Genomic DNA, 15,734 nt, shown 5'->3' on the forward strand with positions numbered 1-15,734 from the left:
TATGACTCCCAGCAGTGTCCATACATAGGAGGGGGGTGTGGATATGACTCCCAGCAGTGCCCAGACATAAGAGGGGTGGATGCAGAGGACTCCCAGCAGTGTCCAGACATAGGAGGGGTGGGTGCAGAGGACTCCCAGTAGTGCCCAAACATAGGAGGGGTGGGTGCAGAGGACTTCCAGCAGTGCCCAGACATAGGAGGGTTGGGTGGATAAGACTCCCAGCATAGGCCAACAGTATGGGGGTGGGTGGATATGACTCCCAGCAGTGCCAAACATAGGAGTTGGGTGTGGATATGACTGCCAGCAGTGCCCAGACATAGGAGGTGGGTGTGGATATGACTCCCAGCAGTGCCCAGACATAGGAGGTGGGTGTGGATATGACTCCAAGCAGTGCCCAGACATAGGAGGGGTGAGTGGATATGACTCCCAGCAATGCCAAGACATAGGAGGGGTGGGTGGATATGACTGCCAGCATATGCCAACAGTAAGGGGGTGGGTGGATATGACTCCCAGCAGTGCCCAGACATAGGAGGTGGGTGTGGATATGTCTCCAAGCAGGGCCCAGACATGGAAGGTGGGTGTGGATATGACTCCCAGCAGTGCCCAGACATAGGAGGATTGGGTGAATATGACTCCCAGCAGTGCCCAGACATAGGAGGGGTGGGTGGATATGAGTCCCAGCAGTGCCCAGACATAGGAGGAGTGGGTGGATATAACTCACAGCATAGGCCAACAGTAAGGGGGTGAGTGGATATGACTCCAAGCATTCCCCCGACACAGGAGGTGGGTGTGGATATGACTCCCAGCAGTGCACAGACATAGGAGGTGGGTGTGCAAATGACTCCCAGCAGTGCCCAGACATAGGAAGGGTGGGTGGATATGACTCCCAGCAGTACCCAGACATAGGAGGGGTGGGTGGATATGACTCCCAGCATAGGCCAACAGTATGGGGTTGGGTGGATATGACTCACAGCAGTGCCCAGACATAGGAGGTGGATGTGGATATGACTCCCAGCAGTGCCCAGACATAGAAGGGGAGGGTGCAGAGGACTCCCAGCAGTGTACAGACATAGGAGGGGTGGGTGGATATGACTCCCATCAATGGCCAACAGTATGGGGGTGGGTGGATATGACTCCCAGCAGTGCCCAGACATAGTAGGGGATGTGGATATGACTCCCAGCAGTGCCCAGACATAGGAGGTGGGTGTGGATATGACTCCCAGCAGTGCTCGGACATAGGAGGGGTGGGGGGATATGTGTCCCAGCATAGGCCAACAGTATGGGGGTGTGTGGATATGATTCCCAGCAGTGCCCAGACATAAGAGGTGGGTCTGGATATGACTCCCAGCAGTGCTTAGACATAGGAGGGGTGGGTGGATATGACTCCCAGCAGTGTCCAGACATAGGAGGGGGGGTGTGAATATGACTCCCAGCAGTGTCCAGACATATGAGGGGTTGGTGCAGAAAACTCTCAGCAGTGCCCACAAATAGGAGGGGTGGGTGCAGAGGACTCCCAGCAGTGTCCAGACATAGGACGGGTGGGTGCAGAGGACTCCCAGCAGTGCCCAGACATAGGAGGGGTGGGTGCAGAGGACTCCCAACAGTGCCCAGACATAGGAGGGTTGGGTGCAAAGGGAGTCCCAGCATAGACCAACAGTATGGGGGTGGGTGGATATGACTCCCAGCAGTGTCCAGACATAGGAGGTGGTGTGGGTATGACTCCCAGCAGTGTGTAGACATAGGAGGGGTGGGTGGATATGACTCCCAGCATAGGCCAACAGAATGGGGGTGGGTGGATATGACTCCCAGCAGTGGCCAGACATAGGAGGGGTAGGTGCAGAGGACTCCCAGCAGTGCCCAGACGTAGGAGGGGTGGGTGCAGAGGACTCCCAGCAGTGCCCAGACATAGGAAAGGTAGGTGGGTAGGACTCTCAGCATAGGCCAACAGTATGGGGGTGGGAGGATATGACTCCCAGCAGTGCCCAGACATAGGAGGTCGGTGTCGATATGACTCCCAACAGTGCCCAAACATAGGAGGTGGGTGTGGATATGACTCCTAGCAGTGCCGAGACATAGGAGTGGTGGGTGGATATGACGCCCAGCAGTGACCAGACATAGGAGGGGTGGGTGAATATGACTCCCAGCATAGGCCAACAGTATGGGTGTGGGTGGATATGACTCTCAGCAGTGCCCAGACATAGGTGGTGGTTGTGGATATGACTCTCAGCAGTGCCCAGACATAGGTGGTGGGTGTGGAAATGACTCCCAACAGTGCCCAAACATACGAGGGGTGGGTGGATATGACTCCCAGTAGTGCCCAGGCATAGGAGGGGTGGGTGGATATGACAAACAGCATAGGCCAACAGTATGGGGTGGGTGGATTCGACTCCCAGCAGTGCCCAGACATATGAGGTGGGTGTGGTTATGACTCCCAGCAGTGCCCAGACATAGGAGGTGGGTGTGGATATGACTCCCAGCAGTGCCCAGACATAAGAGGGGTGGGTGGATATGAGGAGGAGGGTCTGGGCACTGCTGGGAGTCCTCTGCACCCACCCTTCCGATGTCTGGACACTGCTGGGAGTCCTCTGCACCTACCCCTCCTATTTTTGGGCACTGCTGAGAGTTCTCTGCACCCACCCCTTATATGTCTGGACACTGCTGGGAGGAGGAGGAGCCGAGACGGACGGACCTGGACCGTCTCGGCTCCCGGTCCGTGCGCTACTCCGGCCTGGAGCCCAGCGTCCTTAGGAAGCCCTCCGCGATGCGCACGCTTCCTAACTGAAGCGGAAGGTGTGGGGCACCTGCAGGGCTGTCCCGATCGCTGCTGGTGCCTGTGGAGCGGCGTTGGTTGATTGCTCCCGATCCCTGCCTTGGACCCAACATGGCGGCCGCCCGTTACCAGCCCGGGCTCAACAACAATGACGAGCAGCGGAGCCTATGGAGTCCTGCCGGGGGCGAGTCTGACAGGCGCTGGTCACCCGAGCGGTATGTTGGGCTCTTACTGCGTCCCCCGCTGCCACCCGCCGAGACTCTGCGGTCATTCCAGGGGCACACCAGAAAAGGGCCGGTGATTGACGGCGGCGCCCTCTGCTGACGACGGCGCCGCCTCGAAACCATCCTCACTTACCTGCTCCGGGAGCCATACATCCGTTCTCTGCAACAGACGGGCCTGGGCCCGAGGTCAGAGATGTGCCCCCCCCCCTTGCTGACCGCGCTGCTTCGCGTCAACGGTGCCTGACTCCAAGATGGCACCCTTGGGGACACGCTTCCTACGACCAGCGGACACTGGCTCCAGGGACACAAACGCATGCCAGGGCGGATGAACCCTCACGCAACTCTCCGGGAATCAGCGCGACCGCATCCATAGCGTCAACACGGTCTTCCCCCCACACGCTCAACGCCACCACCCACATTGTGCTTAACTGGGCTCTGGTGAGAGGCCCCTCCTCCCCTTCAAACCTTTGCTTCATTCTTTGCTGCCTTCCATCTCTGCCTGGGCGCCTGTGGTCTTTCTCCCCTGACCCTCCTCTGGTCTCCGGATTGATCTCCTCTGCCCCAGCTCCTCTTGAACGATGAGGCTGCGACTGTGCTGCGGACTGCCTTTCTCCCCCTGGACCTGCTGGCTATGCCAGCCCTCTTCCTGAACTTTCAGACTCGGAACTTCGTGCTCCCCGCCATTTTCTCTGTATGACTTGCCTCTTCTTCTAACTTTTTCTTCCGCCATTTTAGTGATCTCTTACTGTCCTTTCGACTTACCTATTGTCTCTCCTGTTGCCTCTGACACACTCCTCACTGTCTTATTCACCACTATCTGCTTCCCTCTCTCATTTATCTCAATTACCTGCCTTCTCTGTGACTCTTAGAGCATATCCAGTCCTTTCCCTTCCCTATGTATATAGAGATAGCTCTAATCACTAGTATATGCTGTAGACCGTTGTGCTCTCCACCATTCCTAAGTGACTCTTAGAGTATATCCAGTCATATCCCTTCCCTATGTATATAGAGATAATTTTAACGACTAGTCTCCTATGTGACTGTTAGAGTATATCCATGTGTATCCCTTCCCTATGTATATAGAGATAACTCTAACGACTAGTCTCCTAAGTGACTGTTAGAGTATATCCATGTGTATCCCCTCCCTATGTTGATAGAGATATTACTAGCATAGGCCTAGAGTATATCCATTTGTATACCTTTTTGTAACGCTTGTAATCCTAAGTCCGTATGCTTTCAACTGGTTCTTATGTAATGCAAACATTTGCAATCATTTTACGCTTGTAACCGTCAGTCCTTATGTTCTCAACTGGATCCTATGTAAAGCGCTCTGACACCTTCGGGTAAAGTTCGTTATCTCACATGCCTGCCTTCTCTGTGACTTTTAGAGTATATCCAGTCCTTTCCCTTCCCTATGTATATTGAGATAGCTCTAATCACTAGTATATGCTGTAGACCGTTGTTCTCTCCACCATTCCTTTGTGACTCTTAGAGTATATCTAGTCATATCCCTTCCCTATGTATATAGAGATAACTCTAACAACTAGTCTACTATGTGATTGTTAGAGTATATCCTTGTGTATCCCTTCCCTATGTATATAGAGATAACTCTCACGACTAGTCTCCTATGGGACTGTTAGAGTATATCCATGTGTATCCCTTCCCTATGTATATAGAGATAACTCTAACGACTAGTCTCCTAGGTGACTTTTAGAGTATATCCATGTGTATTCCCTCCCTATGTTGATAGAGATATTACTAGTATAGGCCTAGAGTATATCCATTTGTATCTCCTCCTTGTGTGATTCTATCTCTTGTACATTTGCAATTTTTTCTGTTTGTACCTTTGTGTAACGCATGTAATCCTAAGTCCGTATTCTTTCAACTGATTCTTATGTAATGCAAAAATTTGCAATCATTTTACGCATGTAACCGTCAGTCCTTATGTTTTCAACTGGATCCTATGTAAAGCGCTCTGACACCTTCGGGTAAAGTTTGCGCTATATAAAATTGCACAAATAAATAAATAAATAAATAAAAACTACCAGCAGTGCCCAGACATAGGAGGGGTGGGTGGATATGACTCCCAGCATAGGCCAATGGTTTGGGGGTGGGTGGATATGACTCCCAGCAGTGCCCAGACATAAGAGGTGGGTGTGGATATGACTCCCAGCATTGCCCAGACATAGGCGGTGGGTGTGGATATGACTCCCAGCAGTGTCCAGACATAGGAGGGAGGTGTGGATATGACTCCAGCAGTGCCCAGACATAGGAGGGGTGGGTGTATAGGACTCCCAGCAGTGCCCAGACATAGGAGGGGTGGGTGGATATGACTCCCAGCATAGGCCAACAGTATGGTTTAGGTGGATATGACTCCCAGCAGTGCCCAGACATAGGAGGTGGGTGTGGTTATGACTCCCAGCAGTGCCCAGACATAGGAGGTCGGTGTGGATATGACTCCCAGCAGTGCCCAGACATAAGAGGGGTGGGTGGATATGACTACCAGCAGTGCCCAGACATAGGAGGGGTGGGTGGATATGACTCCCAGCATAGGCCAATGGTTTAGGGCTGGGTGGATATGACTCCCAGCAGTGCCCAGACATAAGAGGCGGGTATGGATATGACTCCCAGCATTGCCCAGACATAGGAGGGAGGTGTGGATATGACTCCCAGCAGTGCCCAGACATAGGAGGGGTGGGTGCACAGGACTCCCAGCAGTGCCCAGACATAGGAGGGGTGAGTGGATATGACTCCCAGCATAGGCCTACAGTATGGGGGTGGGTGGATATGACTCCCAGCAGTGCCCAGACATAGGATGGGGGTGTGGATATGACACCCAGCAGTGTCCAGACACAGGAGGGGTGTGTGCACAGGACTCCCAGCAGTGCCCAGACATTGGAGGTGGGTGTGGATATGACTCCAGCAGTGCCCAGACATAGGAGGGGGGTGTTGATATGCCTCCCAGCAGTGTCCAGACATAGGTGGGATGTGTGCACAGGACTCCCAGCAGTGCTCAGTTATAGGGGGGCATAATCATCACCATACAACAACTACATTGGTGTATGTTTACACCCCTAACCTCTGACAGTCCTGATAGTGCCATAGCAACACATCACTTACAGCAGTGTCCCACTCCATGGAGGATGGATTTATGTCACACGCTGCATGACACACCACATGTGGGTGTGATGTCAGATCCCACATACATATCCACCCATGGATTTTGCAGGCAACCTACACACCCTCCCATCATTACTCTATAGTGTATAGCCCACCCATCAAATAGAGCAAAAAGAAAAAACACACTGTCATGTATATTCCGGGCCTGATATGAATGTCCAGGTGGTGAAACATGTACTCTCTCATGGAAGGAACAGGCTTGAATCCCTTAGATACAAAGCACTAAATTGTGAGTCGTGTGCACAAATACCCTGTATAACAAATCCAACCATAAGGGTAAGGCTGTGATCATACGTCTGCATAGTGTGCCAAAGTCTGATGGTGTCCATGAAGGCATTACTACATACTACAAAGACAAGTACAGTGAGTAACATGGATGGCACAGACTAATGAGCACAACTCATTTGTGAGCAGGCATGGCCATTGTTGAAGGGAATGTTTATAAAAATAGGAAATGTGCACAAAAGTCACCACAACAATTGTGCAACTGTCTGTATTGAAGATCTCATGTGTCACTGAGGAAATTACACTCTTTTGGACATTGTCTGTAGGCAAACTAAACACACACAAATCAATATAATTAGCTGCTACATTGTGATGGCACAAAGACACCATGGTCCACCTCATTACCATTAGAAAATACACATCTTTCACAATACCAAAACATTACCATGACACCAACACCTAGGCACACAGAACCAAAAGCAAGTACCTGAAATGCAATAGTTCAGAATGAAAAATAAAATGCTGTATTCAGCTCCAAAACGAAATGTAGTTCATAAATGGGTCCAGCTCAAATGAAGGCCAATGGCCATTCCAGAATAAAGTTTTTTCTGGAATCTTGTGGAGGTTGTCACCCCCAAATTTGCCTGCACATGATGGAGTTAAAGGTTAGTGGACCTATGGGGGGCATCATCTGGGTCAGTGACCGGCACCGCAGGGACAGAAGAGGGAAGGGTAGGTATTGTGGGGGCAGGGGGTAGGAATCCTCCTCAGTGATGTGCAGCGCCATAGGTGGAAATGTACTCAGCGCTGCACACTGCTGCCAGGTCCACCAGACCACCACCTGGTAGAGGGCTCTGAGTCTTGCGAACTGCGTCTGTGGCTGTGTGCATGCCGTATGACCCCAGTCCCTGTGGGTGTTCCTGCATCCCCCTGAGATTGGGTGTCTGAAGATCTGTGCCTAGACTTCTGTGGTGGTGTGCTGGGTGGCTCTGTTGGTATGCATGATCTTGTGTGTCTGCGTGTTCCGTGGACAGGTATGGGAGAGGGGGATGTGGATGGCTCTGAAGGAGTGGGGGGGTTGCCGCTGCAGGAGAGCAACTGCTGCCACCAGTGAGGAGTCTATAGGCAATAAACTCTGACGTTGGTCAGACATGTTATCTGACATGCCCTCCAAGAATGACAACAACTGTGTCAGTATCTGGGTTTTACCATGGAGGACAGTCAGCATTGATGTCTGACCAACATGAATCTGCCGGAGTATGTCCACAGACTCGGCACTGAGAGTAGCAGGGGAGACAGGGGCATGTGCTGCGGTGCCAGGGACGAAGGAGACATGGGGGCAGCACGGACAGAAGGGACACGAGCAACTGGGAGGGTGGAGATGGGTCTGGAGGAGGAGGGAAAAGACACAGTGGTGGAAGATGCTGTTGCCACATATTCCCCCTCCTCCTGGGAGCCTAATAAGAAGTGTCCCCTTCCAAAGGTCGGGCTGCCTAACTCCCCTCACCCTCCGTGCCACTGGCTCCCTCCAACTCCTATGCACTGGTGGCACTGTGGCTGAGTCCCTCCTTCTGGTCCGTGCTTATGTCTCCTCCTGTGTCGGTTGACGATGCCGTTGGCAAGGAGAATAAACAAAAATGCATCAGTCACCTTTACACATCTGACACATGAACACAAATTTATTTGGGCACATTGCAAATCATAGCATGCATCCTGAGTAAAAGCCATATAACTCAGCACATATTTAAGACTAGTACTGCACAGTTGGTATACACACAATGCTACTTGAACACAAGGATCCAAATAACAGACCAGGCCACAACTTGAGTGAGAGTCACACTGAGGATGTTCTGTTTGTTTACATGAGAGCTGATCTATTCAATGAAGTTATGCCACCTCAGGACCACAAAGAAATAAACAGTTGTGTTTCCCCTCAGGGCAAAGTAACACACCTCACTCCCCAAGGTTACACCACTCCCAGAGCCCAGGAAGTAGTGTTTGGTGAAAAGTAATGGCATAAAATCTTAGCAGCTTGGGACTCTGCATACTTCACATATTCAACTTGTATTGCATGTTCAAATCATCCATCTTGTGAACATAACACGTATGTGCCTGCATGTAAGATCTCTCACAAGGAAAAGCACACAAACAACATATACATATTTATTTAGACAGCTTGCACACTTCAAGATGAAACACTGTTTGAAATAAATGGCGTGGACCATATACCATATACATGGTCCAATGGAGGTCTTGATGGATTGACACACATTAGGTTGTACAATTGACCGTAAAGGAGTCTCCAGCACTCAAGACCACTGTGGGGACATGTCTATGTAGATCAAGGCACATCCTTAACCACTAACAATGGCCTCATTCAAAACCTGCCTACTCATTCAAAAGCATTGCACATGTTGTGTGGTGTGCACTACCTTGTGAGACAACTATAATGCAGACACATAAGTGTAACCTACACATTTTCTCATATGAACACATTCCAAACATTAACAACTCTCAACAAGTGTTGGGAGTGACTAGGGGCATTGATCAATGAGACATTACTTCAAATGTGTCACGACTCACAGGGGCATCTATCACCAGATCATACAGTTGTTAGCACATGACACACACACTGGCTGTCATGTGAAGTGGCCCACATGTCCCAAATCACAACAATGCTTAAGCTAATGTGCCTGCAGTTGCGAAGATCAAAATCGTTGCTGGATTGTAGACACACCCTTAACCACATGGAAAATGTGAGCACTGTAGTGTGCGCACTAGGACAAAACAGCGCAGCACCGCAACTACATACATGTTGCAAAAATCTTTGAGGCAAAATTATCTCTGTAAGCAAACAACATAGCCTGTAAAGACCTCAATGACAGCACTGTCCAGCATCACAGGGGAAGTACATGGTGATAAATGTAACTCACAAATGACATCCACAGTTCACAACTGACAAAGCCAAACAGGCAGGCCCATCACACCTCTCCTGCACAAGACACCCATCCCTCCTATAATGTGTTTGAAACAGCTCAATAAGTTAAACATCTGGATCAGGGTATCAAAAACTGTCCAGCAACTTATGAAAATGTACAGCAAGGTCACCTCCTGTGGCTGGCAATCCATATTAGTCACAAACAATCAGCAACAGATTCTTGAGAATAGGCACACAGGCAATGCCCAGTGTGAGTATGCACAAGCTAAATCTTGTATCCATGGACAGTGTGCAGATGTAGCTAACACATGATAAATACAAAGTATGGCACGGACCAATGCCACTGAGGCACACCCATGCTGAATCCACATACAATGGGCATAGTGTTGGATGACACACATGATTAGGAGGCCAGGGTATTTCAGGGTACTGTGGTGGGCACACAGATCTGTGGGTCAAGAAATTGCTGACTGTCTCATGAATAACCGTCTTGTCACTATGCATATCTTGCAAATGATGTACATCATGTATGAGTATGGAACATGGCTCATGCATGCTGGTATGGTGTGAATCATATAAATTGCACTCCTACATTGATAATCATGATCAGTGCAAACAAATATGAATGCCAAACACAGTGCACAGGTCGTGGCACAGGCAAGGTTACAACACATGTCAAAGACCTCCCTCCAACATGATGTGCAAACCAATGTGCTGTCTAATTACCTTGCACCCTAGAAGTACATGTGCAAAATTGGAAACACACAAACCAGGGGTCACATGTGGAGGAGGGGAAGGGACGGAAAAGAGCAGCCAATGAATATGGTGAATTTAAACTACAATGCACAAATAGCCTGTCTGACCAGACCCCCCAACTGTGGGAGTGTTCACAGGCTTCAGAGCACCTCAAGTACCATGTGACACATAACACTACAAACAGACATGTACCTACCCCCTCCTTGCTGCTGTACGTCCTGCAACTGCCTATGGAGGTCTGGAAAGACCACTTCCAGGACCCGGAGCAAGGGGGGTGTGAGGTGATGGCTGCCGCCATGCCAGCGTGGAGCTTCCAGCTTCAGCTGGACCCGGGCAATACGGCGGGTCCAGCACTGGATGTCCTGCCACCTCTTCCTGATGTTGATCAGCCAACTGAGAGGCCCCCCACAGACCTGACAGCCCTGACAATGTCTGACCAGATCTCCCCCTTCTCATAGGCAGTTACCTGTCAGGAAGACAAAGTTAAACAAAATCACTACACCTGCTGCATGTCCCTGACACACACTTGCACACACACTTTCACTACATTGATGATGTGAACAGGGCATAGGATGCTCACAGGACTTGCATCATTGTCCATCTGAATTTGCCCAGTGGGCACACACAAATGCACTACATGCCTTGGAGAGGCAACAGATGGCATAAGCCGTTCAACACACTCACTGATCATGGCACACACTGTACAACACATGCAACTGCAGGGTGTTGGACAGCACATGACATGCTGTCACATATCCCACTACACTTACGAACCCTCAGCAGACCACACATACACATCCTAGCACAGATCACTTGCCTTTCAATCTCAACATTGTATACAACCCTCACTTTGCACATGTCACACTTGACAAAGAGGTGCCACAAGTGTTGGGCTAACTACAAGTCATGCACCGAACACTGCATACCTGTCTCATCAGATGGCTACAGCTGCTGCATACGCCATGCAGCTGTGGTGCAAAACATCACATACACACTCAGCCAGGTGACAAGCAACATTCACACTCTTCAATGTCCATAAGTCCAAACACAGTATATGTACAAAATCACCACAGGTAACAAAAACCATAAACACCAGTGAGTACATGGCACTTGTCGAAGTGTCGGAGGCTATTCGGGAGTGCCTGGACGGAGGTGGCAGAGCAGCTCTGGTTTTATTGGATCTCTCTGCCGCCTTCGACACGGTGCCCCATACATTACTCCTCACTAGACTAAAGGCCGTCGGCATCACTGGCCCCGCACTAGACTAGCTGACGTCCTTTCTGGACAATAGGACTCAACAGGTCTGGATGCCTCCTTTTGCCTCCCTTCCCAAGAAACTCACCACAGGAGTCCCCCAGGGGTCTACTCTTAGCCCCCTGCTTTTCAATATTTACCTGACCCCTTTGATTTATCTGGCGGAGAAATTAAGCCGACGATACCCAACTTTTGTTCACCTAGCCAAAGGTAATTTGGATACGTCGGCGGTCCAACTCTGCCTCTCATCCGTCTTCCGTTGGCTAGCGCTTGCTTAGCTTAAGTGCAATGAGGACAAGTCTGAGGTGATCTTCTATGGCTCCTTCCCTGATAATTTTAGTGACCTCTTATGGCCCTACGACATGCCCTGCCCAAAATCCATCCGTGGCCCAGCAAAAAACCCTGGAGTCTGGTTCGGGAATGACCTTAAATTTGAAGACCATATTTAAAAACTTACGGGGTTTGCTTTGCCACTCTCAAGGTTTTTCCCCCTCCTTCCGAGAGAGGCTAAGGAGACGGTGCTGCGAGCCCTAATACTTTCTAGGCTCGACTATGCCAATGGTCTGTTTAGTGGTCTCCCAGCCTTCCTGATCCAACTACTCCAGGTTATCCAAAATGCGGCCGCCAGGCTTCTGTTCAATCTCCCCATCAGTTCTAGTGTCCGCTCTTGTCTCAAGTCCCTCCACTGGCTTCCGGTTGCCCACCGGATTATGTTTAAAACTCTTGTTTTGGCCTTCCGCGCGGTCCATCTGACCGGTCCTGTCTACCTGAGAAAAAGGTTTGCCCTGTACATCCCTAACAGATGTCTTCATTCGGCCAATCAGTGTCAAATGACTGTTCCCAGATTTAAGCTCTCCCAATTAGGTGGCCAGTCCATCTCGGTCAGGGCCTCTAGGGCCTGGAATGCTCTCCCTTTCCATCTTAGAGTTGCTCCGACCATTACGGCCTTCAAGAAGGGGCTGAAAACCCATCTGTTTAATATCACCCTCTAACTCTGCTAATTTCCATTTGTCCTCGGAATCTGCCCTCACCTTCCGTGCCAGGATACTATTCTAGTAACAGAGCGCGCTACAAAACCCTTTATATCATATCATATATCCGTACATTCTGCGGTCACTCTGGGGTGAACACTAATACTGCTCATTAAATTATGCCAAAAAAGCCTGCACGGTGTGGCACAGCAGAATGTGTAAAACAGTATGCATTGAATGTCACAATTACCATAATGTAAGTAAGGAGTAAACAAAGTTTTACTACAACATGCTCTATATGGGAGACACCACAATGTACACACCCTGCACTCACTGCCAAACCACATTGCATGTCTGATCCACAAATACACAATGGCTGTAGTGACAGTCACACAACAGGTGCACAGTCAGGTCTCCCATACAACTTGCTGTAGTTTGTTAGGAGGGCATCCAGCAGGGTCTGGTTCTCCTCCTCACTGAATGCAGGTGCCCTCACCATGGTCAGTAAAATCAGAGTCCAGTGAATGTAGAGACAGCAGCAGTGTGGTCCACTCCAATGTTGTGCAGGCAAGTGCTCTCTCACAGACACATGCAGCCTTAAATCAGTGCTGCTGAGGGGCTTTCAGTATCAGGAGTACAGTGTGATAGGCCACATTACTTAGCATCCTACGTTTCATCCAATCACTTTCAACATAAGGCCCTGACACACATTTGCATGGTTTCAAATTTGAGCTTCAGCTCCACAACAACATTGTGACATTGTATAGTTTTGCCCAACTGACGTTTGCAGGACACCTGTAGCACACACTCAAATCTCAGTATCCATGACAACCAGCCTGCATTCTGGCCCTACTACTCGTAGCCTAAGTGTCGCCTATGTATATTTTGGGATCCCAGCACAAGTCTGGTGCGTTTCACGTCGCGTATGCCACTTTTTTAATAGTGAAACGATGCACACACACGCACGCAATGTCGGGGTACGGATTGCTCGCGTATGGCACCATTACAATAGTGAAACAATGCGCACACACGCACGCAATGTCGGGTTATGGTTCGCTCGTGCATGGCACCATTACAATAGTGAAACGATGCGCACAAACGCACTTAATGTTGGGGTATTATGTGTTTTACACAGTGCGTTTCACATGCTGATGTGAATGCAGGGGTACGGCGCGTTTTACACAGTGGGTTTCACACACTGGAGTCATAGCAGAGGGATGGTACATTGCACACGCTCACGTATGGCAGTATTGCAATAATGATACGGGGCGCACACATGGCAGGGATGTATTAGTACGGTTAACACAAGGATGTCTATCAAGTTCTTGTCATTGCATACTTACATGAGCAGGCCCTAGGTGAGTCAGGCACTGATATAGCACAGCATATCAGTTAATGTTGCACAATTGATGTGTGATGACCTGTTGATACATGTGATGTGTGATGGGGCACTATGTGGTACACATCACCTTTTCACTTGTCCCATTGGTATCATCATGCACATGTTGTTATGCATAAAAGCACTGGGATTGCACAGTCATCACTTCCGGAACCTGTCTCATGATGCCAGGGACCGTGGCAATTTCTCACTTGTAAATTTGACGCTAATCACTTAATCAGGTCCCTATGTAACAATGTAATGTGTGTGCAATTTTCAAGATTGAATTTTCAGTTTGGGTTCCGTATAATGCATCTGCTGTTGGTGCATCTCTAATTGGTCTGTGTTGTGACTGAAATGTTTTTGCATGTACGCACACCATGGCACATGTGCCTTTTCAATGACTTTTGGGTTTGATGGCATCATACATCATTGATCCCCATGGATACATGTCTGCATCGTGACAATTGCTGTGGTGTTGCGTTGTCACATACACACCTCATTAGCAAGTTGTATGATATGTCCAATAGATATTCCATGTGACCTGGGTCTGTGCCTTGCAGTCAGCTGTCTGTATAGGATGACAACCTTCTAATGCAGGTCTGGTGATGTGTGTCACTCCAGTGATATATTGCTCTGCTCACTCAAAGCAGCCCAGCAGCTTGGTTATTTTTGAAGTGCCAGGAAGCTGGGATATGTGTCCAGGATGTATTGCTTACACCAGACCCCATAGTACCTTGATGTGTTGTAGCAGTGTTGCATGTGCTATGTACATTGGAATACTTTTTGGCTGACAGTTGTTCTCCATTCTTCAAAAATATGTCCTGCAGGGCACCGCATCTACAAAGGCCTTTTCCCGACTTGGAGACCATGAGGGAACTTGATTGCATCCATCGTTACAGATTCCCTCGAGATTTGATTCAGAACTTGACGGACAGGCTGGAACCACATCTCCAACCGCGACACAGGTATATAACTGCGCTGACACCAAAGCAAAAGGTGATAGCAGCCCTACATTTTTTTGCCAGAGGTACGTTTCAATTTACTATTGCAGATGTGGGGGGTATGTCCCAAACCATGTTCAGCCGTGTCCTACGTGATGTCTTAGCTGCCATGTTAGAGCACATTGATGAATTCATCAAATTTCCAAACCCTGAAGAGTTGAGAGATGTCAAGGGTGAATTCTATGCCCTGGGAGGGATGCCACATGTCATTGGGTCCATTGATGGTACACATGTGGCTTTGGTGCCACCACAGGTTCAGGAGCAGGCCTACCGCAATAGGAAGCATTATCACTCAATAAATGCCCTTGTGTTGTGTCTTGCTAACATGCTGATTTCCCATGTTTGTGCACGTTTTCCAGGATCGTGCCATGATGCATTCATCATGAGGCGTAGCAGGGTAGCACAGGTGATGATGCAGCTGCGCAACGATCGGGCATGTCTTGTTGGTGGGTATACTCTGTTTGTCCTGTATGTTTAAATTTTTGTTTGCTCTGACGAAATTGCTTTACCCAAATTTCAACACGCTGTATATTTGTAGGAGACGCAGGATATACCAACATACCGGGGATCATGACACCACTCCACAACCCAAGGACAGCTGCAGACCACCGGTACAACAATGCACATGGGCAGACCAGGCGCGTATGTTTGGTCTCCTGAGGATCCGATTCCGGTGCCTTGATGAGACCGGCGGATCCCTCCCATACGCCTCGGTCAAGGTGTGTAACATCTTCATTGTGTGCTGCATGCTGCACAACATGGCAGTTGAGAAGGCCGTGCCACTCATCCTGGATCCTGATGAGCTGGAACATCCACCGGTTGAGGATGAAGGGCTTGGGCACGATGAAAGTGAGGAGGAGGAGGAGGATGATATCCGGAGTCAGCTCTTACGCAACTTCTTCTCTTAATGGTGAGTGACTGGGTAGTCGTGTGCAAGCTTGTGGCATGGAGTGGCATGTGTTGCATACTGTATGTCCAGCTGACTGTAGGCGAAAACACTTTGATGTTTGTTGTGATGTGTCACACAAGTGATG

Source organism: Lissotriton vulgaris, chromosome 7, assembly GCF_964263255.1.
Source record: "Lissotriton vulgaris chromosome 7, aLisVul1.2, whole genome shotgun sequence".
Taxonomy (NCBI): Eukaryota; Metazoa; Chordata; class Amphibia; order Caudata; family Salamandridae; genus Lissotriton; species Lissotriton vulgaris.